The following is a 22184-nucleotide window of genomic DNA, read 5'->3' as shown; positions in this document are numbered from 1 at the left end:
AGGGCTGAGAGGAGGCTTCCTGCGGCAGCAGGGAAGCGGCAGAGCAGCTTAGACCGGAGGCAATTCCAATCCAATCCTTGCCAACTCCGTTTGTTAGCAAACAAAGGGCAGGCTAAATACCCGGATGTCGTGATGTCACTCGGAGGGGCTACCCCCGAGGTTCTCGCCATGACGTGGATAAAGACGTGGGTGGCGTGCACGCCCCCACCCTAGGAGGCTCTCAGGAAATCCATGGCGAACACCGTCGCCGTTGCCGTTCCGGGGACGCCGGAGAGAGCGGCATGAAGACGCGGCAGCAGCCATCTTCCCAAGGCTTGAGGGGAGAGAAGGAAGAAAGGTGAGGCACAGAGGTCGAAGCCGTCTGAGACCTACGGACGCAACACTCCCTGTACTGCGAGCTCATAAAACTTGGATGGAAAATCTCATTATTACAGTTTAAATTAGAATGACGTACTTCCTTCATCACCTTTTCTAGCCAACAGGCTAAATATCAGACTATCTAATCAGACTATCCATATAGTTTAGCATCCCAACTCTGCAGCCGATCAATCCAAGTTTACTCATTGTACCCTGACCTTAAATTAACTCCAGTATGTACCTAGATCTTCAGCTAAAAAACAATGTCTTATTTATTCTTCTTTAATATCACTTTTCGTTATCCCCCATTTATTTGATCCAAGTTCCACGCCCTGTTCTATGTAATTGCATTCTTACATGCTTGTTACCGTTATAATGTAAACCGAGATGAATTGTAATATTTTACATGAATCCCGGTATATAAAAATGTTAAATAAATAAATAAATAAATAATGCATTGCTTTCCCCACCGACTTTAATAGAAATAAATGAAATAACATAATAAATGAACCTGGGATCCAAAATGAATGAAACAAAAAATGGCAACCAAACAGAAATAATGGACTGAACCAAATTATTTCTCTATGCACACCCACCTATTGGATAGTAGTTGATGCCCTTAGAGGGCTAATGAATTTTTAAAGACCCGAGCTTTTGGGGCTGTTAAGGTCACTTCCTCAGGCAATGTGGGAATGAATGCTTTGCAGCTGCAGTCCTGGAATCCGTTGGATGAAAAGAAACTTGCCACAGCTATGAACCATTTCTCCAGGCTCGTAGCGGTGCTCTACAGGTTCTTATTACTTTTTCGTAGAGGACCCATGGGAGGTCAACATCTGCAATGGCAGAGATTCAGTTAACCTCAGCTGGGAAGTTTTTTTTTTAAAAACAATACTTTCTCACCCTATATGCAAGAAGGAAAAAGTAATTGACTTTCAGAAATTGGATTCTTTGTAGGCTCGGTTACCTCTTTGTTCAGATCTACATAAAAGTTATCCTAAAATGATGATATGCCTAAACGTGTGAGACTAGGTACTCTTTTTTTCCCCCCCAAAAACATTTTTTTAAAAGTTAAGCAGGCAATTGTCAGAGGATTTTCCCTGGGTAAATCCATGTTAACCTGTGGAAAAACATGGTCTGATTATTGCTCAACACCATCCCTCCCCCTATGTGGGTAAAAATATGTGTGCTTTCACAGCATGCACACTTTTACCAGCGGAGAAAAAGGATCGGAAACAGGTTGAGGGAAGAGAATTATTTATCGAGACTGCCTAATAAATTCCTCGCGTGTAATTTCTGACATGTGCTTTGTACTGCATTTCATGTGCCAACCAAATTTTCAAATGAGCTTGCAATCCTGTGGAAGGAGCACCCATGGGACTACAAGCTCTGCTGGGTGGCTCATTATTGATCTCCCCGTGATTATTGTTATTTGAATTCTGACAGCAAGAGAGGAGTGTCTACAGATATAGAGGATTATCTCTCCTCTTTTCTAATAGGTCTGTCAATTTTTTCTAGTGAGTGACTATCTGGCATTATGATAATTTAATATGGTTATGGTAGGAAATTTCTTTAAAAAAAAATGGTTGTATGCAAATCCTCTCAATGAAGGTCAAGATCTACAGGAATAGTGCGAGGAAAAAAATGTTTTCACATCATAAGGGAGATGTAAAGGGAAACATTCCTCATTTATTTCAAACAGAGGTTCATCAAAACTTCAGCAAGCTAAATATTGAGTTCAAATCATGATATATTCCATTTGCCAATGTGAAAGAGTTCCCTAATCAATTGATATACAAACAAAGTCCCCCAACACGGCTGTGTTTCTCTGGGTGGCTTTTTCAGGAAGGACGTATCAGGCGACTCTGAGAAGGCAAGCAATTGCTGGATACAACTCATTGCCAGAGTGGCAATTACTTGCCTTCTCAGAGTCGTCTGAGCTTTGTCCCTCCATATAAAGCCACCCAGAGAAACGTGGCCCTGGTGGGAGACTTACTTTGTTTGCATATCAAAGATCGGACTCAGTGATGGAACTCTTTCACCTTGGCAAATGGAATATAACATGATTTGAACTCAATATTTATCTTGCCGAAATTTTAATCCACGTCTGTTTGAAATAAATGAGGGATGTGGTTCCCTTTTCACTTGCCTTTTGATGTGACATTTTTTTTTCCTGGCACTATTCCTGTGGGGGAAATTAATTTATCCAAACCCCACTTCTACACAGTTAAAATTCTCTTTGTGAAAATGAAATATTTGAGTTCCTTATATCCGTTTACTGTAGGGATAGGATCATCTCCTTCAAATCTATGTTTGGATCTGTGAATTTCTGACCCAGAATCACCCAGATAAGCAGAATCAGGTTTTGTCTAACTGAAGGTTAACATCGTTTTTGGGAAAAAATTCCAAATGTATTTAGATTTACAATTATTTCAATATTTGCAAAGTATTCAAAGATAATGCAGGTTTTAAAATATTGGTGTGAATCTGTAAATATTTGTATCTGAAATGGAGTAAAAAAGATCTGAACTGGGAAAATATGAAGATGTGACTCAAGCAACAAAGAGTTGTTGAATATGGTCTCGATTTATCCAGACTGAGATGTGAATGATCTAGATAGATCTTAACTGATTTGCAGCCTACTCCAGTTGCTTTAACTTCTGATTCTCGGAACCATCTGTATCAGGGAACAATTTCATTAGATGGGTTTTGCCAGGGGCGTCACTGGCTTGCTGATGCCTCTTAGTTTCAGCTGGGTTTGTCAGCAGTGGTGTGATGTGATGCACTGAAACGTTTCCTATACTTTGTCTTTATTTACAATTTTTTTTAAGTATATGAAAAGGTTTGGCACTTTTTTGAGCCTGTGATTGTCCACTGGGATGATACAGGTTGCTAGAAGCTTACAGATCTCTGTGAATAACTTCAATCGTCCTACCTGTTCATTGACCATTTTAATCTTTATTTTAATGTCTGAGATGTTTGTTAATTGTACTAGTAAGATGTATATTTTTATATTTTGTAATCCACCAAGAACGAGTATTTAGGAATGGTGAGTTTAGTTTTACTAACTAACTAAATAAATAGCTCCTAATTCTCATCTTTTCGTGACATTTTCAGTTCATCTAGTTCCTGGCTCTTGGCCACTATCATGCCATTTCTTTAAAGTGTTATGCAGCACCATATAAAACCTCAAAATAAGGAAATACTTATATCAATCAATAATAACTGTACTTACAAATATGTATTACTACTTTTAGTCCCTGCCAGGCATCCTTCATTTTTTTTCTATCTCAGGGATGATCTGATAAGTCTCTTGCCACATGGTCAAAACTCTCTTTTTTCCCTGGGTGCACCGGTCATGTCGTCCTGAATCCCTTAAGAGGCGGGGGGCACACATACTCCCTATCAACTCTACAAAAGTTGGCTTTAGTGAGTTTGCAAGTGTGTTTTTTTTTTTGTTTAGTAATCTGTGGGGCTGTTTTTCTTCTCTAATGTGCTGTGCCTGCCATTTGTTGTCAGTAAAATATCTTTTGTTTGGATGATCTGTTCAACAAATCGAAAGGAGATAAACTGTGAGTAACATTTATTTATACAAACAGACAAGTATATGGCAAAAAAAATGTGCCTAAACAATGAGCTGAGCAGTAAAGAAAGGACTGCATTCATGTAATAATGATTCCAGCCACTGAACCAATGCCTCTTGTGCCTGAGTAAAAAACCAGTTTATATAAAAGAGATGGAGGAGTCTTTCCGGTCTGTATGAATGCACTGAAAGGAAAGGGGGGGAGAAGGAACTGCCAAGCAGAGCCCGAGTGGCACAGGAGACCTGCAGAGAAGCAGAAAGCATCTAGAAGAACCAAGGGCCAGTCGGTCCTTGGGACTCACCCATGCGATGGGAATCTTCCACCAAACACACTAGCCACACCAAGGACACTGGCTACAGATGGCCAAGAGCGGGATCCGGACGCTGCTGCCCTTCTCAGCACCACCAGTGACGGACAGAGTCAGTCGGCAGACTGAAGAACCTGCTCAGTTCACCAGCACAGTGGTGGTCAGCAGAAGGAACAAGGAACGGCAGAAGGGCCAGTTCCCTATCTTTGGCCCTGCTTCCCCTGCACATACTAGGACCCGGATGATTTGCCCTACCTACCAGTGACATCAAAGCCTTTGGCAGGGTGAAGAGCCAGCACTGTTCCTGGGCTGGGTCGCTGCTGAAGGGGCAAACAAAGGGGGTTCACCTCGTTGAGTGTGCCCCTTTATGCAGACTGGTTGAGGGAACATTTTATGGGGAATTTTGCTGCGTTATCATTGCTGCTTTAATGAATTATGTTTTATATGCTTTTAAAAATGTTACTTATTTATTTAATTTACAGTTATTTAAAGACCGCTCATAAAGAGTCTCCTGCTGAGCAGAGTATAATATAACATAAAACATAAAATTACAATCAATAAAACACATACTTAAGTAATAAACAGACCATGTTAAAACAGTTAAGCCTTCAGCTTTGGGTTTTATGAAAGGAAGGGATAAGAGGGAGTTTACATAGAAACATAGAAACATAGAAATGACGGCAGAAGAAGACCAAACGGCCCATCCAGTCTGCCCAGCAAGCTTCACACATTTTTTTCTCTCATACTTATCATTTTCTCTTAACTCTTGGTTCTATTTCCCTTCCACCCCCACCATTAATGTAGAGAGCAGTGATGGAGCTGCATCCAAGTGAAATACCTAGCTTGATTAGTTAGGGGTAGTAGGGGTAGTAACTGCTGCAATAAGCAAGCTACACCCATGTTTATTCCCTTTACCCCAGACTATGTCATACAGCCCCTATTGGTTGTTTTTCTTCTCTCCTGCCGTTGAAGCGGAGAGCCATGCTGGTTATGCATTGAAAGTGAAGTATCAGGCCCTTTTGGTTTAGGGTAGTAACCGCCGTAACAAGCCAGCTACTCCCTGCTTTGTGAGTGCGAATCCTTTTTTTTTTTTTTTTTCTTCTCCCCTGCAGTTGAAGCTATTCTGGATAAGCGTGAAGCCTCAGCTTTTCTTATTCCCCTGCTGTTGAAGCAGAGAGCTATGCTGGAAATGCTTGATGTATCAGCCTCTCCCATGCCATGAAGCAGAGAGCCATGCTGGATATGCATCGAAAGCGAAGTATCAGGCACATTTGGTTTGGGGTAGTAACCGCTGTAATAAGCCAGCTACTCCCCGCTTTGTGAGTGCGAACCCTCTTTTCTTCTCCCCTGCCGTTGAAGCAGAGAACTATGCTGTATATGCTTGGAAAGTGAAGTATTAGGCTTATTTGGTTTGGGGTAGTAACCGCCGTAACAAGCCAGCTACTCCCCTCTTTGTGATAGCAAATCCTTTTTTCCACATTTCCTCTTGCCGTTGAAGCTTAGAGCGATGTTGGAGTCACAGTAAGCATCTGTATGTTTATTTAATAAGGGTATTGTCTCCGGGCAGTAGCCATCTTTCTGGTGAGCCACCCACTCTACATTGGCGGTCTCTTGACTTTATGGATCCACAGTGTTTATCCCACGCCCCTTTGAAGTCCCTCACAGTTCTGGTCTTCACCACTTCCTCCGGAAGGGCATTCCAGGCATCCACCACCCTCTCCGTGAAGAAATACTTCCTGACATTGGTTCTGAATCTTCCTCCCTGGAGCTTCAAATCGTGACCCCTGGTTCTGCTGATTTTCTTCCTACGGAAAAGGTTTGTCGTTGTCTTTGGATCATTAAAACCTTTCAAGTATCTGAAAGTCTGTATCATATCACCTCTGCTCCTCCTCTCCTCCAGGGTGTACATATTTAGATTCTTCAATCTCTCCTCGTACGTCATCCGATGAAGATCCTCCACCTTCCTGGTCGCCCTTCTCTGTACCGCTTCCATCTTGTCTTTGTCTTTTTGAAGATACGGTCTCCAGAACTGAACACAGTACTCCAGGTGAGGCCTCACCAAGGACCTGTACAGGGGAATAATCACTTCCCTTTTCTTACTCGATATTCCTCTCTCTATGCAGCCCAGCATTCTTCTGGCTTTTGCTATCGCCTTGTCGCATTGTTTCGCAGACTTCATATCATTAGATACTATCACCCCAAGGTCCCTCTCCTGCTCCGTGCACATCAGCCTTCCCCCCCCCATCGAATACATTTCATTCGGATTTCCACTCCCCATATGCATGACTTTGCATTTCTTTGCATTGAATCTCAGCTGCCATGTCTTCGACCACTCTTCCAGTTTGTCTGGAAAATGTCTTTGAATAATGTATGTGGCAAAACCTTGATTATATTCTCTGTCTCATTAGGATTTAAGTGGGTCCTAACCAGCCTTACAGATATAAAACTAAAAGCCTCTTGCTCCAAAATCCGTACTATTGATTTCTGAATGTACGTGAAAAGTCACTGCTCATCCAAACATGTGCATCTGCCCTCAGTTCCTATAGGTGCACCCCCTCTGGACATCCATTCCCTGTCCTGGCATCACTAAGAGCTCTGGTGTCAAAATCGTTTTGCTATGGACAAAGCTCTTTGAAAAGAGGGCCTCCAGGCTAGAATGAAAACTATTATTTAGGTTCCATTAACCTTTTGGCACCTAGAGCTTCCAGATGAGCAAAATATTTGGAACTAAGGGCAAGTTCTCAGAATTGCAGCCTGTCATGAAACAGCTAGGGTGGTTTATCTGTACTGGGCTGGATTGAAAATATTGTTGGTTGTTTTCCCTTTTCTTTGTGTGTGAAACTAATGTGCGGGATATAAAAGTAATTAATAAATAAATAAACCAATAAATAAATAAATAAATAAAGGCTTTGACTTGTTTTTCATTTCTTTTTGCCCCTTTTTTTTTGCTTAGGGAGGGACCCAAGTTCTGTTAATTTAAATTCTATGAGAAAACAAATCTGTCCCTGCTGCCTTGAGGATGCCTCTTGAGGAATTCATTGTTTTTGTTTTTTTGCAAGAAATTGAGTTGTGCAGAGAAGGCAGGGGGAAATGCCGAGACAAAAGTTCAGTGGAGTTGCCGGAAGATCTGTACTAGAAGCAGAGCCACACAGGTAATCCATGGGCTCTATCGAAAAAATCCAGAACCAGATTTAATGATTGGGGAAATTTAGGGTAAAAAAACTGCAGGTCTGTTTGGACTATTTTAAACTATAATGCATCTTATATGTCCTGCAATTTGTAAATAAGAAAAGCTTTCACAGAAAAAGAATTGTGCATAAAATGCTGCAGGACTTTTGTTCCTTGGGCTAGTTGTAAAGATCATGCCAAACTTTGCTTGCACAAGTTTTTCTGCAGCACAATTATGCAAATGGATTAATGCAGCCCGGGTGGCTCGGGGTACCCTGGCTGGCAGAAGTGCTAGAGAGAAGGGTGCTTCCTATAATGCGCATCTTCCGTGCTGCTCGTTCGCCGACTGTGGCCATCAACGCTGCAGAACTTATTTTCTCTCTCTCCTGAGTCATCTTCATGGCAAACCCAGGTTTCGCTGGCACCAACGGATGGGGATCTGAACATGGAATCCCTTGCAGCGTGCATCACTAGAGACAGAACCACAGGGCTGGCCCAAACAAGTTGCTGGATTCAAAATTGTGCCAGAAAACGTTTGCACGTTTTTGCACAAAAATCTGAGCAAGTATTATTTCTAAGCCCAAGTGTTAGTGGATATTATTATTATTATTGCCCTAATCCAGAACACAGAATGCTGAGCCATCTTTGCAGCAATGTGAGCACTAGCTTTTCAGCACACACACAATTTTCCTGTCAGAGAGCTTTCCTGTGACCACCTTTCACCAAATCAGCAAATGAGGTCACAGTCTGCCTTTCCTGTCCTGGTGGAACTTAACTCTTCCTTTCTGAGTAATGTACCTGGGTAATGATTTCTTGTACTAGACCTCATGCCATATGCCGGGAAATTACCAGCAGGGCTCATTTTTTCAAAAATGCAATGTCGGGTAAGCACAGAATCAGTGATGTCATCTCAGGGATTCATCTGTTTGGGTTTATAAACACCGACAAGTGCAATCACTCATTTCCCTAAGAATTAGCAGACAGGAACAGCGGCATTCCTGGCAGGATTTATTGTCCAAGCTGCATAAAAGCCCTGAAGCTGACATGGCAAATGGTCCCCAAAAGTAAAAGTTGTCTTTCTAGAATACAAACGAAAATGTCCTTTTAGCTTTTTTTTCTTTTGTGATTAATAAGGACACTGGAGTTTGAAATGTTAAAAGTAGAACGCCATTTTGTAAGTGGTGCTCTTTCCTTGGCCATAGTTCGGTCATGATGAGTAGTGTGCCCATCATTCATTCTTTCCCCAATAATCACTTTTTTTCCCCCCACAAATTCTAATGTTGTAAATTTGAACAAGCAAGGAACCTCCAAATCTGATTGACAAATAAATATCCCCCATGTGTTTATAACATGAAACCAAGAGTCAGAATTCTTACTGGTATTCTCCTGAACTTGTAGTGTTGCTGTCTCAGCTGTTCTTGAGTGACTGAAGGCACTTGACTTTGCATCATGCTTCACAGGGTAACTACAGGGAATCGCTATAGCACTGAATGAGAAACCTCAGGCATGACTTTCATTATATCCAGGAGATTTGAGTGAATGTTGTATTCTATAAATGAAGGAATCTGCATTTACTTTAGACATTTTGTGGCCAATTTTCAAACTGTCTGCCTTGGTACTAAAACCCAAGGCTACTTTTTGTCCATGGTCTTTGCACCAAATTTTGAAGGCAAAGTAGGCATGTATTTGCCCTTCCAAAACTGCTGAGGGTACAAAGCACCCCATGGACTTTTGTATTTGCTTTTAGTGAGGCCAAAATTTTGCTGGAAAACAACATGAATAGATGTGAAACATCAATCTATAGACGTTATTTTTGGGAACGTACCCCCTCCCCCGAAACAATGAAATCATACCCACAGGATTGTCTGTTCCCATTTCAGCTGCATTGTATGTGCTCTGTGGAACCCTAAAAATGCTTTTAGAACATAACAACATAAGAAACGTCAATCTAACAATTATAGATTGACGTTTCAAATCTAGTATTCATGTTGTTTTCCAGCAAAATTTTGGCCACAGTAAAAGCAAGTACAAAAGTCCATGCCAAGAAGTGCAGAGTGTGCCTCTTATTCGCAGCAGTATATAAGACATGCTCAGAGGACACACAGTGCTGGTTCAACAGCCATCTTGACATCTGCCCTGTGGAAGTGCTGCCAGTTGTTTATGATTTCCAGTGCTTGCCTTGTCTTAGTATTAAAGCCTTGTTCTGGTTAGTGTATTCATGTTCCAAGATTCCTGCACCTGTAATTATGTACAACACTCCTGCATGTAAAGTTTCCTGCTTCACAGTTCAGGATCCAGTGTCCGGCTGATGTCCGAATACAGAGTTCCTGTTCCATAGAAACATTGAAATGACGGCAGAAGAAGGCCAAATGGCCCATCCAATCTGCCCAGCAAACTTTCGCACTTATTTTTTCCATACTTAGCTGTTACTCTTGGCCCTTATAAGTAACTTTTTGGTTCTATTTCCCTTCCACTCCCACCATCAATATAGATAGCAGTGCTGGTGCTGCATCTAAGTGAAGTATCTTGCTAATTGTTTAGGGGTAGTAACCGCTGTAATAAGCAAGCTACTCCCTCGCTTGTTTACCCAGCCTGTGCAATTCAGTCCTTATTGGTTGTTGTCTGAATATAAATCCTATTTTCTTCATTCCCCCTGCCGTTGAAGCAGTGAGCTGCGCTGGATATGTATTCCAAGTGAAGTATCAGGCTTAATTGATTCTGGGTAGTAACAGCCATAACAAGAAAGCTACTCCCCTGCTTTTTTGTGGATGCAAATCCTTTTTTCCACATTTCCTCTTGCCATTGAAGCATAGAGCAATGTTGGTGTCGCATTAACCGTGTGTATGTTTATTGAATAAGGGTATTAATCACCAGGTAGTAGCCATCATTCCCGCAAGCCACCCCCATGCCTCTTCTCTTCATTCACATCCTCTAGACTTTATGGATCCACAGTGTTTATCCCACGCCCCTTTAAAATCCTTCACAGTTTTGGTCTTCACCACTTCCTCCGGAAGGGCGTTCCAAGCATCCACCACCCTATCCGTGAAGAAATACTTCCTGACATTGGTTCTGAGTCTCCTGATGATTTTCCAGCTCCTGCCTCTCTCTAAGTAAGCGTCTTTCTCTCTGGGGGCAGCCCTCATTGCCAAGCCCAGATGCTTGTGACTTCCCAAAGGAGAATGCTTAACATATGGTTCATTCCGCACCTACCCACTCTCTCCAACCCCAAAATATCTTCACTGTGGAAGACACTTTCTCTTGGTAAGGATCAAATGGATTCTTAGATCTGTACAGCAAGGAAAGTTTATACTGTAAAATGCAATCGTTGGTGCTGTACATTCCCTCGTGGTACAGATGAGGCTCATTTATGCCTTTACTTTTAGGGACTTTTACACACTCACTTTAGAGCCACTTCCCATTGTGAGAGTGCATTCTAAATTGACTTGTAAATTAGAACTTGTATGTCAGTCTGTTTGTCAGATAGCATGTTTTTGAAAACATGTTTGTAAGGCAGCTCAGGCCTTACTGTAAAGTGTAATGGTGTATTGGTTAACGTGAGGAACTTTCCAGAGTGAGGAGGCTCTAGAGGTGTACGCAAGGAGCTGAGCGACCAGGAGTTCCTTTCCCCAACAGTTTACATAACAGTTTCTTCCACATGCACTTGAGAGGAGTTGCTCTTTTGGATTTACTGAGGAGTGGTGGAGCTGGGGCTGAGGCTCCCATGACTCAGGGGCCTGAAGTAAATGAAGCAGGCTGAGGCTTGTAGCCTGGTGGAGTCATTAGAATGGTTCGGAGCATTTCTGTGGATTTAAAGCCTGAGCGTGTTGAGGACTCTAAGGAAGGCTTCCTGGGAAGGAGACCATTCCTCTGATTCGTGGGGATTTTCTCTGCCTGGCCTTGGGAAGCCCACAGTTTGGGATAATTCTTGAAGTAAAGAGAAACCGTGAGTAACCTCTGTGATGGAGTTCAAGATTTGGAAATAAGAAGCTTTTTGTATATTGTTTGGACTTCTGCTCCTAAAAGGTTTTTTTTCCTGCTGTTATTCTGCCCTATCTGAACTTTGATTATTTTGGACTTTACAATACATTTTCTACCTGCTTTGGAACATTTCTGGTGTGGAACTGTAATTTTTCCTAAGTGCAAATCTCTCCTTGGGCCTGCCAGATTTTGCTGGTCCCTAACTAATTGAACTGTGGTTTGTGTCTGTTCCGCGGTGCAGAGTGATTGCGAATTATCCCTGTGGCTACCGAAGGTGACCCCCGATGAAAGGGGCGGGGGGTTTACATGCTTTTAATAGAGAATGACTTTTAAAAAGTCCAGCTTGGTGGGCCTAAGTTAATTTCCCAGCTCCAGCTCCAGTTCCTCGATTCCCCTTGGACTGGGAGGGGTTCAGAGGCAGTGATCACAGCTCTTGGGAGGTTTTCCCAAGCAATTGCTACTGCGGTGACTCAGTTACTGAGGGGGAGGGAGGGAGGGCAGGGCACTGAGGAATGTATAAAAATGAAGAAAAATCTATAAAAATAATAAGAATAGGAAGAAAACCTTAAAACAATGAAATATTATCCTTAGTGACAATATAGCAGACGTGTAGTGTATTCAAGTTTAAGGAGGAATTGAAAGTGAATGAACTTTCCAGCTTTCAATGTGACCCCCATTGAAAATTACCTTAACCTCATTAGGCTGAAGTCATTTTTTTAATTGAGGTAAAGTGCAGACCCGTGAGTGGGTTTTCCTCCTCATCTAGGCACGATCCATCCACTTGGAGGAAAGTTATCCTGCCTCTGGATGGACAGACAAATGGATAAACATGTTTACTCTGTGTGAGAAGCACTAAAGAAAGTCGGTTGCACGCTAACTTCATAAGTCATGACATATCCAGAGGGACTTTCAAAGGTTAGGAGATAAAGGAAGTCAAACGATGCCATAGTAAGAAGTCATCAGGTGCAGGAAAGATGGAGATTAGGCAGACTGAAAAAGTGTAAATGAAAACAAAAAGACTGAAATCGGGTTTGGTTTTTTTTGTGATATAAATTCTGAAATTTACACAGGTGAAATGACTTAGTTTTGTGAAAATAGTATATAAGAAGTAATGAAATGCAAATATCTGATTTCAGTGGCTTTATTTTACATGTGGCTTAGCCAGATCCTGCTGTCAAAGGGCTTAAATGCCGGCATTCTGAATACAATAAACATCTCTTTACCAAACACTTGGCACGGCGCACACATTGGGAGTTTATGTAAACTGTTGAGTTGAGAGATGTGCAGGGGAGCCCTGGCCTCCTGAATCTCCAGCTTTGTGTGGCAGCTCAAATATGACTAATTCAGCATGCTGTTTTCCATCACACACTCAGGCAGGAAGCACAAAGTGTACCCTGTTAGTGTACATCAAACATTCATGATCTGGTTTAAAATTGACATGAAACCCAAATTCTTCCAGCCTATAACATGTTTTTGGAACAACTGGGATAGCCATGAAATGGGAATAGAGGATCCAGCAGAATGGCCTTCTACAAAGTTCAGAGGGGCAAAAAATTAAGCACAGGAGTAATTATCTACAGGACGGAGTCAAATGTCTTATCCTGGATCTGGGTGAATCTTTCTCCCACACTGGGAGAAATTATCTCTAGATGTTCACTCAATGGTGTGACTCGGGAATTTTGCAGAATTGAGTGCAGAGAAATTTCAGATAAAATGGCATTATGAAATCCTAGGCCCCACTTCCTCTCACCCCGTGGTTTTCCTTATTAATGGAAAGCCCATTTGGGACCAGGGGAAGGGGCCACTGTGGGACCTGTGAGCATGCACTGGCTTCTATGTCCATCTCTGACTGCTGTCCAGGAGAGCCACCTTCCTTTCCCCTGGTGCTGTAACCCTGCCCACAGAAGGTCAAGGGAAAGCAGAGGGGCCTGGGATATGTGAAATGTTGTGTTGTGAAAGCAAATTCGGGTGATATTTTTTGCATCACAGAATTTAATTGGAAATTTTTTGATTGGCACTAAGAAAAACTGCCCACAATATATATACTTCACAAATTATGTCATAGTGTCTAATGAATATATAATCTGTAATTTTTGGGGGTAGGCTGCAGAAAAAAGTATCAAGACATATATTTGTAAATGAATAGAAATTCATACCATGTGTGTGCCTCTCTCTGTAACCATTCCCCTTCTTCCTCCCTCTGCCAGACAGTACGAGTTTGCAATACTGACTTCAGGGAGATAAAGAAGGAAACAGTATTCACTGCCTCCTCATGCTCACCCCAGCTTTCAACCTCTTTCTTTCCCCCTCAGCATTCACCCCTTTTCATTCGACCCATTCACCTCTTCCTCACCTCGCCCGACATTAACCCCCCTCTCCCAACCTTCAGTCCAGCGTGAAACCAGTGTGACCTGAGCCCTTTACAGCCCCAGAGGAAAATAAGAGCCAGAGGTCAGATCCTCGTGAAAGTTCATGGGACCACTTGACGACAGTCTCATGAAATTTTCTTTTAGGTCATTGTGGTACCAGCAGCAGCAACAAGACTGGGCCTTATACAGAGTGTCAAGGAGGGCTGAGAATTTGGATAAAATAAAACTAAGATAAGGAGAATCAGTGAAAATTCAATGGATAAACCATGCCTGGTCATTTAGTATTTAAACACCTTGCAGAGTAGGAGTGTCCATGTGTTACCTGGGCTCCGCTGTCTTCTAGCTCACTGGAGGATGGAGTAAGTTCTTATACATGTTACAAAATAATTTGCTATCTCTTCCACTACTTAGTGCGTGCGTAAAATTCAAATAAAGCTACGATGCTCTGGTATGAGATCTTATCTCTGTTTTTCACTAGAACCTTTAGAACTTCACAGACGTTTGAAGGGTGAATGGATCGTTTGAATATATCTCTGCGGTGGCGCTTAATCTCTACTCGTAGTCACTCTGGCTACTTTTTCCCAAAGCTAATGCGTATCATGGTAAAGTCACTGCACTCGCACATTAGCCAATGTAGTGGAGTTCTCCAACAATGACGTTTCTTCCACAATCCTCTTTGGAAGCACAACAGCAATGCTCACCTAAGGAGCTGGTACAGGTAGCATAAATCAGCAACATTTTAATGACATTAAACAGATGAACCTCCTTCAGTAACCGCTGGAGCCTGGCAAAACTTGTCCAGCCAGATCCCAATTTCTCCTCCACTGCTGCCACTTCCTCTGTTGGCAGCTCACACCCGCCCCATCTTGTAACTTAATTCAGGAGCATGCTCTGATCACCCAGGCCCTAGAAAATAAAACCGAGAGCTGGGAGACCATGAACACCCAAGTCAGAAATCCTTGCCTACACATGGGAAAAATGTTCATTTTGTTGTCTTTTTTTTTTTTTTTAATTTTGTTCGTGCAAAACCAAAAGAAAGCAAACATGATGTGTTTATTATTTATTTATATAGTGTATTTAGCTCAGGCCCTTTTTTCATTGTAGCGCAAGGTGAGTTACATTCAGGTGCTGTAGGTATTCGTCTGTGGTTTTGTCTGTTTTGGAGAGGATCAGATTTAAGATTATGGCACCCATGGACTGAGGGCCAGTGGCATGGGATTTTGCCCTCAGAAATCAGGGAGCAAACGAGAGAGTCGCAGTTTCTGGGCGCCTTCACAATTTGGCACTCTAGGCACATGCTGAAATGTGAAAACAAATGTCGCTGTCGTCGTCTGTGTCGTTTTAAATGACTGCTCATGTTTATCACAAAGTTTCTATTCCTTTGTTACCGAAGTGAACGACGAAAAGGCAGGAGGAGTCAGAGACCTCACTAAATTGGCAGCGCCTGGACAACGGTGTGTCCTCCTGCTGCCACTATAATAAAAAAAATGTGAAAATAAGGATTTGTGGAGGCTTGAAACTATTAAACGTGAAACTAAAATGTCTGGATTTTCTTGTGAAAGTCCACTGTTTAAAGTCTACGATAGAAGGCAGGTGAGAGGGAATTCTCTGCCACGATAGCAGTTTGTGATTTCCCAGCTCTGCTAACTTCTACCTGGAGTCCTGTAAGATCCAGCAAACAAAAGGAACCGCAAAACCCACAAGCAGTAGTTGTAATGCAATGCTCTGTGTATACACAGTGCACAGAGAAAGAAGAGGAACGTGATGATGAGGTAATTGAACATCTGGTTATAAAAATTCCCATAAAACAGGATGATCTAGGCACAAGAGGCTTTACTTTGTTAGCTTGGACTGAGGGGCAAAGAATAATTGAGCAGAGCAAAACAAATCTCTTTGGCCAAGTCTTGCCGAGTACCTTCATGTAACCTCGTTGTATAACATCTGGATCAAATCTCAGCAGGGCGACCTCCGCTATTTAAGTATGGAACGAAGTAAAAAGACAAATTCATACTGGCCACACCTTGCCCAGGTTAAAAGGTGCCCATCCTTAGTCTTGGCACTAGGGCTGACGGTGGTAGCAACAGTGCCGAATCTTCAGCTGAGGATAACAACCCTTACCACAGACACAAATTACTGTGGAACCTCCCCTGAAGCAGGAAACGGACCACATTCGTTAATGAAAAACTTAAGAGGATGGAATACAGTCAGGCGGACTCTTGAAGATAGAAAGGAGAGGGTACTGCTATTTTTTTTTTTTTTTTTTTTTGATTTGAAATTTTTATTGACAATGACAGCAATAAAAACAATACAATACAGTAGGATAGAAACATTATCATACATAGTGGATTTTCATCCCATAACCATCCCCTCCCGCCCACCACCCTCTCACCTGCACAGAAAAGAAATAACATAAAATAAGTAAAGTATCTGCAATAGCAAAAACAAGAAGCATTACGTACACCTGCCTCGAACTGTGAGCTCATAAGCCTAAGAGGACAACGTTAAAGAATAAGTGATCAGCTTGTACGCCAATGTAAACGAGGACATGGGACTACTCCCAGGCAATGATAGAAAAGAAAAGAGATCAACACTACATCAGGCACCCACTCCTGTCAGATTGTGATATTCAAAGTCAGTGGACACACCGGCAGAAACACTACTAAGAGGCATACAGGTGGTCATATTCAAGTTTGTAACAAGTCCGAGGTTCCATGCCACTCGAGAAAGGCGGACCAAACAGACTTATAGGCCGGCAGACGTTTTTGGCGGAGTGCCGTGATATGTTCTAGCTGATTGATGGTGTGTAGACGATGCACAATGTTCCGTAAGGTAGGCATGGTCGTTTGTTTCCAATGAAGGGCCAAAGCCATTCGCGCAACTATGAATACTTGTAGACAGAACCTGTTTTGGGACATAGAGAGATGTTCCACTGGATCCCCCAAAAGAACTATAGTGGGGTCATTAGGTACACGTTGCCCAAGAACTTGGGAGAGCCAAGCAGTCACCATGGACCAGTATATTTGCACTATGGAGCAATCCCACCAGATATGTACATAAGATCCAGGCTGTCCACACAGCCGCCAACAATCTATGGAAGAAGATGAATACATCCGATGTAGGCGAGTGGGGACATAGTGCCATTGATGGAGAATTTTCAAGCAGTGTTCCTGTAAGTGTGCCGACAGCGAGCACTTATGTGCAGCAAGAAAAATGTCCTCCCACTTTTCCACATCCCACGTAATATTCAACTCCCGTTCCCATTTGAGAGCGCAGGGGAGCTTAGTTGTATAGGCACCTTGTATGAGCTTATAGAGCCGAGAGACCGCCCCTTTCACCACTTTAGGTTGCGAACAGTAGGATTCAAACAGTGATTTGGAGAAACAAAGATGCGCTGAGACCATCTCCCCTCTAATAAAATGCGCCAATTGAGCGTATTCTAAAAATGGGAAAGGAATGCCCGGGTATCGCTCCTGAAGACCAGAGAGGGGTATAACCGAATTCTGATGGACGAGGGTTCCCATAGTAGTAAGTCCCAGCTGCTTCCAAGTTGCAAAAGCTGCTTTAGGTAAGCCTAGAGGGAAGCGCAGATTGTGAAATAAAGCTGAGGAATGACAATAAGGAAAGGCGCCCACTAATTTAGCTTTCCAGCGCGACCATACTCGGAGAGTGGTATGTAGTGGGGGAGGAACAACGACAGTGCGCCTCCAAGTCGTTCTCGGTTGCCAGAAAATCGCTGAAATCGGCATGGCCCCCACCATGTGCTGTTCAATAAGCTGCCACGGTAACGGCTGTGAGGAGCAATTGTGGATATGGAGAATCGCTCGCACTTGTGCTGCAGCATAATACCAGGCCAAGTTGGGGACACTCAGCCCCCCATTGATCCTTGGACGAAAAAGGACAGGGCGGGCGATCCGTGGTGGACGTTTTCTCCAAATGAATGCAAAAATCTTCCGCTGCGTGAGTTTTAAGATATTAGTAGAAAGATGAATTGGAAGAGTAAGAAACAAATACAGCAATCGTGGGAGAACGTTCATTTTGATGATAGCGATCCTACCCAGCCATGAGTGAGAGTCTTGGTACCAGCGTAGAAGGTCACGATCAATATTCTTGAACAGCGGTACATAATTGAGTTGAAAGAGTTGGTCCACATCCGCTGAAAGGTAAACCCCGAGGTATTTCATAGGTTTAGTGGTCCAGCGAAAAGGTAAGTCCCTTTGCAAGAGCTGAGCGTCAGCCGGCGTGATATCGATCGGTAAGATCTCCGATTTGTCTAAATTCACTTTGTAGCCGGATACAGAGCTAAACTGTTTGATTGCAGCCAGAACCGCTGGTAAGGATGTCTGGGGATGAGTTAACGTGAACAAAACGTCATCCGCGAATAAAGACATTTTATATTGTCGCTCTCCCAGTTGCACTCCCTGGATAGCAGCATCAGATCGAATAGCGGCGGTGAAGGGTTCAAGGAATAGCGCAAAAAGGAGAGGGGAGAGCGGGCATCCTTGACGTGTACCTCTGGCAATGGGAAACTTAGTACCATAGCTACCATTAACTTTGACCTGTGCGGTAGGTTGATGATACAGTTGTTGCAACCACTGGAGGAAATGGACACCGAACCCCATTTTGGAAAGGGTGCTAAATAAAAATGGCCAATGAACCATGTCGAACGCTTTTTCAGCGTCGACAGCAAGGAGAGCACTGGGGATACGTTCCCGGCGAGTCCACCAGATGAGGTCAATAGTGCGCCGAACATTGTCTGAGGCTGAGCGGTCTGGGATAAATCCAGCCTGGTCTGGGTGTACCAAATTCGGGAGGATAGTGTTAAGACGTTCAGCCAATATACGAGCCAGGAGCTTAAGGTCCAAATTGATGAGAGAGATTGGCCGAAACGACCCACACAGGGTGGGGTCTTTCCCAGGCTTGGCAATAACCGAAATTCCGGCGGTGTTAGAATGTGGGCCCAGGACCATTCCCTCTCGTAGAGCGTTAAACAGATCAGTTAGATGTGGAGCCAACGTTGTAGAGAAAGTTTTATAATATTTGCTAGTTAGCCCGTCTAGGCCTGGTGCCTTGCCTGATTTGAGAGTTTTTATCGCTTGTTGAACTTCTAGCAAAGATATGGGATTATCCAACAGCTGCTGTTGTCGAGAATTTAGGACTGGAAGATCAATAGTCTGCAGATATTGATCAATAGCGGATTGTGTGATGTCTTCACGGGCGCTATAAAGGGTGGCATAAAATTGGGTAAAGCAAGCACCGATGTCAGCGGAGATGGTTTGCATAACACCTTGACAGTTTTTAATTTTGGCAACACTGTTACGGAACATGGACTTCTTAAGTCTACGCGCCAGCATGCGACCAGCCTTGTTGCCGCCTTCGAAATAGAGTTGTTTCGTAAGATTCAAAGCATGCACTATGCGCGCATCATCCAAGTGTAGGAGTGCTTGGCGAGCAAGGTTGAGCCGCTTAAATATCGCCGAAGTTGGGTTAAGCATATGTTGCAGAGAGAGAGATCTGATGTCCTGTAGAAGCTTAGATCGTTTTTCTCCTTCTAATTTCTTACAGTAAGATGCCCGGGCAATAAACTCTCCACGGATAAACGCCTTAGAGCATTCCCAGATCACAGGGACAGAGGTATCTGAAGATGATTGATTCCGGAAGTATTCTGATAAACGGCAATCAGCCACTTTAATATAGTCATCATCCTCCAGAAGGCTCTCATTAAGTCTCCAGTACCGGGTGCCCGGGATCACCTCAGGAACCTTGAAGTCGAACCACACGGGTGCATGATCAGACCATGTAATGGGTTCTATTTCCACCCTGGTGATAGAATTCTGCAAACTTTTGTCCACTAGTAAGTAGTCAATGCGGGTATAAGTAGAGTGAGGATGCGAATAAAAGGTATATTGTCTAGAGCGGGGGTTTCGTTGACGCCAAATATCAATAAGATTCCATTTATCCATCAGGTGAAGGATAGAACTACGAGCCGCTCTAGAGGCACATGAACCCCCACTAACAGCATCCAGATGAGGGCGAAGCGTCAGGTTGAGGTCGCCGCCAATCACCAAGTGGTTGTTCACAGTGCCATTCAAACAATCCTCAAGAGTCTTGAAAAAGATCGCTTGCGCCGTGCAGGGTGCATATACATTCACTAAGGTAAAGACGTCAGATCCAATGCGCAACACCAGGACCAAAATACGTCCCTCAGGATCACTGAATTGATGTATCACTTCATGTACCACATTTGACGATACCAGTATGGCCACTCCAGTATACTTGGATCGCACAGTGCTGGAAGCAAAGTATTGGTATGGATAGGAGGAATGAGCTAGCAGTTTCTCATGTCTCCTTTTCAGGTGAGTCTCCTGAAGCAATGCAATGTCCACATGGAGGGCTCGTAAGTCCTGATATAGTAGTTGTCTCTTTCTGTGAGTGTGTAGCCCCTTCACATTTATAGAAAACAGCTTAAGCATGGCGTGTCAAATAAAAGGCAAGGAGCGCACGAACAAAACTTGTCCGCCTGCTAACAATGAGAACAGGGAAATGCTTATTATCAGAAAGATACATATAAATACAAGTGCAAGGTGTTAGGGATAATAACCCCCAAAAAAACCCAACGTCTGCCCAACCTATCCGGCAGAGCTCCCACCCGCTAGGGGCAAAAGCAGGCGAGTGTGGCAGCATGCTGACTACACAGCCCCCCAAAGGGCCCCCCCCCCCTCTAACTAACACATAGAAACACATCAACAGGAATAGATATATAGTGAAGGCATATAGCACATGCGCAAGAAATGTAATGTAAATCACCTTCCCCAGGCTTAGCAGAGAAATCTGTTAACAGTAGAACATCTGAAACAACAAAACAAGCATTGCATGAGAAAAACTCAGTAAGAGTGAAAATGTTCTGGGTCCCCATATAAACAGTCAACCCTGCTCCTGTAAAGAGGACCCCGATTCATCGGGCTGTCTGCGAAGGCGTCGTCTCCCATTAGGTACCCTCTGCCAGCGAGCAATGGTGGCCTTCTTTGGTAGCCCCGAATCTGATTTAGGCAGGGTGAAGGAAAACGGAACATTCGCCGCTTTAAAGGCCTCCGCCGCTTCTGCTAGGGTCTTTACTCTATACGTGACTCCCTGCACTAGGAACGAAAGTCCAAAAGGGAAGGTCCATCGGTAACGGACCTGTGCCTCCCGCAGGGTTTTTGTAGCTTCTCGGAGATCATAGCGCTTTTTCAATGTTGTGGGAGCTAAATCCTGAAAGAGAGCAATTGTCAGGCCGTCCCAAAGCCACGTGGGCTGTTTCCTCGACTCCGCATAAACTTGAGCTTTCAATGGGAAATCACGAAGGCAAAAAATAATGTCTCTGGTCTTGTTAGGAAGACGAGGGCCTAGTGCTCTGTGCGCTCTTTCAATGGCAACAGAGGGAGTATCCTCCACTGTCTCCGGGGCCTCCGCTGCTGAGCGCAGGTCGAGAAAAAAAAGGCAAATTTTCCGTGCCACCTCCGTGGCATCACTATAAGCGTCGGTTTCGGGGACACCTCTAATTCTGAGGTTATTGCGTCTCGAACGATTTTCGATGTCCTCAAGCTTCTCTAAGATCGCCTGGTTCTCAGCCTGCAAAGCATGGTGCTGCGTGTTATGAGACGCCATGTTAATAGCTTGCGCCTCCACTGTCTGCTCTAGCTCGTCTACTCGATTGCCCAGGGCCGCCATATCTTCTCTAATCTCCGCCATGGAAGCCAGGAGCTCACTGCGATGTTGTCGTAAGTCTGCCCGTATCTCCATAAACCAGCCCCGGAGCTCCGCGCGCCCGACTGTATCAGTGAGGGGGAGGGTCGGGCCCGGCTCAACAGTCACATCCCCGCTACTCGCCTCGAGGTGCGCCGCGTCATCCCCCGACTCGCTGGGTGCAGAGAACTCTGGCGGTTGCCTGTGGAACCCGTAGTGCTTAAGATCGGCTGTTTTTTTCTTTGCAGCCATGGTGTGTGCAAAAAAGAACAGCGGGCAGCGAAAATAGTATCCTGTTGAAGTAGAACGCGTGAAAAATGAGGGTAGAGGGAGCCCGATTTCGGGAGCTCAGGTCTCACACGTCCATCCACACCGCGTGCGCAACAGCGCCCCCTACTGCTATTTTTTTAAAAAGAGCTTTAGTGGTAAATTTGCGAGATTGAGATCCTAGCCAACATATCCTGGCTTACTAGTGAGGTTCATTCCTTTCATGGTATGTGCAAAACCAACCCATTTGGAGACATCACTCCATTAGGACTGATAATGCCTAATAGTATAGACCAGATGTATAAAGGGATTTTCCCATTTTGTGTGTACAAGGGAAATAGTTAACGTTATCTGTCCCAGTAGGTTTGATTCTAGATTTTCTAATAGTCTTTCCTCTTTGGACTTTAGATCTAGAGTTGCTAACTGCCTCCAGAT

Source organism: Rhinatrema bivittatum, chromosome 10, assembly GCF_901001135.1.
Source record: "Rhinatrema bivittatum chromosome 10, aRhiBiv1.1, whole genome shotgun sequence".
In the NCBI taxonomy this organism is placed as follows: Eukaryota; Metazoa; Chordata; class Amphibia; order Gymnophiona; family Rhinatrematidae; genus Rhinatrema; species Rhinatrema bivittatum.
This window is presented reverse-complemented; position numbering follows the sequence as displayed.